This window comes from Dendrobates tinctorius, unplaced genomic scaffold (genome assembly GCF_039654945.1).
Source record: "Dendrobates tinctorius isolate UK_male_01 unplaced genomic scaffold, ASM3965494v1 ptg000103l, whole genome shotgun sequence".
Taxonomy (NCBI): Eukaryota; Metazoa; Chordata; class Amphibia; order Anura; family Dendrobatidae; genus Dendrobates; species Dendrobates tinctorius.
The window spans coordinates 7,091,168-7,094,786 of NW_027361771.1; positions in this window are offsets into that span (position 1 = coordinate 7,091,168).

Below are 3,619 nucleotides of genomic sequence, written 5' to 3' on the forward strand. Positions count from 1 at the left end.
TGTGTTTTTTTTTTTATAATCAACATATTTGTGTGTGTATACAATTTTATATATGTAAATCTATGAATTTACCTAACTGGGCATAAATACATTTGGTGCTTGGAGGGCATTACATTTAGGTAAATACAACCTCGGATGAACAAGCAAACATGACCAATTACACTGTATGATTATTTACTAATTAAAACCTTGGCCAAAATGAAGAAGCAGTGTGTGAAAAACTAAAAACACTCCATGTATCATTAATCTGTAGAAGTAAGACCGCTCTGGACTTCCTCATTCTAGTTTTGGTCGTGCATAGAGCAGTGATAGTGCTGTTCTGTGACTTGTGGTGCCACTGACTTTTTGAAGCCTGTGCCATCACTGCTGCAATTCCTGAAAGAAGAAATCAGACATTCCTGATCCCTCATTTCTACGCCTCATTGGGGGACACAGAGACAGTGGGTGTGATGCTGCTTGCCACTAGGAGGACACCAGAAAAAAGTTAGCTCCTCCCCTGCAGAATACACCCTCTCGCTGGCTGAGATTTCCCCAGTTCTTGCTTAGTGTCTATAGGAGGCACTTGGGTCTGGTTTCAGACCCCACTGGTTTTATTTTAATTTTTGATTTTTCTTTAAATTTTTATTTAATTAACGGAGTGACGGTTCCTTTCTACGGCCCACTCTCCCCCGAACCAACAACAGGCAAGCACGCGGAGTATACCTCCTCGTACACTTTCCTGCGACGAATGGGGCTGATTCCTCTGACGATGGTTCCCTTATGGTCGGTACTCCACGGATACGAGGGCAAGCGCAACAGGATGAAGCACAGGAGTGCATGGAGAGGACTTGAGTAGCGCTTTTCGGATGCCCTTAATCAGCCCCAGAGCTCTCCATCCCCCTGCCACAGGGTGGTTCGATTGAGTAATACCCCTTTAAGACCTCCTCCAGCTCTGCTACATCGCCCGGAGGATGAGACACCTGCAGCTGGAAGGCCCTGCACAGCGCGACCTGCCTGAGCACAGGAGTGGAGGTATGGGGTCGGGTCCTTGTCCCCGGGAGAAGCGCTGACTTAGCGTCAGCGGCGGTACACTGGCGCCCGGTCGCGCCCCCCGTCCGGCGCTTACCGCGGGGAGGCCCGAAATTTAATCCCCGGCTTTTAGGCCTACTAGGCCGAAATTTGCCTTGCGCCGCCCACGACTTTGGCACTCCTCGCTCTGTGCAAGAGGCGCCCTGCTAGTCTCAGGGGCCATGTTCTTTTACCTCAAAAGCTTAACCCCTTCTCTGCCTGATCTGGGACTGCCACAAAGCGTGCACACTGACGGACAGAATCTGGTGTCACACAGGGCCACCGCTATTCCTCCCACAAGCACAGGACTGTGGGTAAGCTGCATCTGCCCTCAGATTAAAGCTTAACCCCCTTCTCTGCACATTCCCTGCAGCCTAGGCTCTGCCCTTAACCCTTTCAGGGGAGCGAGTCTCAATCTAAGGCCGGGGTCACACTAGACAGGAATACGGACGAGTGAGAGGCGTTAAAGCACGCATTACACACGGACAAATGATTCTCTATGGGGCAGCTCCCAACAGCCATATATTTCTCGTCCGTATTCTACGGTCCGTGCCAATCGCAGCATGCTGCGATTGTCAGCGTACTACGGCCGTAGTACGCCAATGCAAGTCTATGGGTGCGCAAAAAATACGGATTACACACGGACCACAAGTGTGACTTGCGAGCAATATGCAGGTCTTTTGGCTGGAGACAGAAAATGGACCAATCCATCATCAGGAAGCTTAGACATGCAAATGAACTCAAAAAGCGCTCCAGACATCCAGGGAGTACGCCTCCACGGAGTACAGCAGCGTCATGGCGCCATATTTCCTCAATGTGGAGATGCTTATTGTCTTAGTGCAGGAGCGGCCAGAAATCTGGGACCAACGTGATGCCCATTATGCCAACCGGGCAAGAAAGGAGGCGTCATGGAGGCGCATATTTCGCCAGATGTTCCACGATTTTGGTGATCGGCCACGTGAGGAGCAGCAGCAACTGAGTAAGTACAACCCAAAAACTGTTTAAAATTACCTCACATCAAAAAATGCATATAGAATCAGCTCCCCCCCCCCCCCCCCCCCCTTCCTGTGCTTGTACTTTTTTCCTCATGAGGCGGGTAGATTTTGATGTGACCCATGGTTTTACACTGCCATAATTTGGCCCAGGCCACAAGCTCCTCATCCTCCTAGCCAACCAAGTTAGTAAGTGTAGTTACTTGATACATGAACTACTGTGACCCTGTGTATCTGGCTGGGATGCCCCAATTATATATGCCACGCTGGGTAGAAAGCACACCCTAGAAGGCCACATGCCTAGGCTACTGGTAGCAAATTTGACCTATCAAATATGTGAAATTGAGAATATTTCCTGTCACATTGCAGTGGAAGATGTGATGAGACGCTGGCGCAGCACCCGCAACCAATACAGGCGGAAACGTCAGCAGCGGTCCAGGAGTGGTGATGCGGGCCACATAAAGAGGAAATACATATATTATGACCGCCTCTCCTTCCTCGCCCCTATTCTGGATCTGAGACCGTACGTAGATACCTCACATCACATTACACAGATACTTTACAGGGCCAAAAATATTGATTTATTTTTGGCTCTGTTCTATTTCATAACAGAACTCAGTCCAACCTTACGGAGAGAGGAACTGGCTCAGATACAGAGCCCATCATTGATCCTGTAGGGGGATGAGGTGGCTGGCCCATCTTCTCCCCCTACAAGAAGCATGGGTGAAGAATCCTCTCAGGAAAACCCAGTGCCTGCGCCACAAACCCCACCACCAGGACCACATCCACAACCAGGACCGTCTGCTGCTGCACCATCAGCCATACAGGAGGAGCAGGGCAACATGAGCAGCAGCCCAACTGCCCAGATCCGGGGCTCCCCACTGCCTGCTGGACCATCCCGGCGAGGAAGAAGAAGGTGTCATATCCCTGCCCAAGATACCTGTACCAATGTGGACACAGGGGTCCTCAACTATCTTTCTAAAGTCAATAATGATGATGGCGAGGAGGCATACTCACGCTGCCTGGCCCTTTATCTTCGTGCCCTTTCCCGTGAGGTGAGGCTCAGTATTCGAGGTTTTCAGATCCTGCATGATGCAAGCACACACCCCAATACGCCATATGAGTTATTTGAATATCTGGAGAGGTGGCAGCTTTCACAAAGAAATCTAATGCGCCTTAGACCACCCACACATATGCTTGCTCAAGCAGGCTCTGAGGATCCTTAAATACATGGGCCTACACCTCACCCCCTTCCTCCCCCTACCCAACCTTTACAACAGCAGCCACATATGTCTGGCTCTAGCCAACCTCACCAATATGGCCACTTTTTCCCACCCAGTGTTGGAGGCTGGTCCCAACCTGGTTGGGGACGACATGGCTATATTGGTGGGTATGAGACACGGGCCTACCCGACCCAACAAGATGCCCCTGTTCATTATCACTCTGGCCAGTACCAAGCCCAATCCCAGGAGGCAGTACACTACCCACATCATGGGCAACAGTATGCCCCCACACAGGGCGATGGGCAAGTTGGGCAAAGTAGCCAGCAGCAAACACAGGCTGGTCTTCCGCCTTCTCCT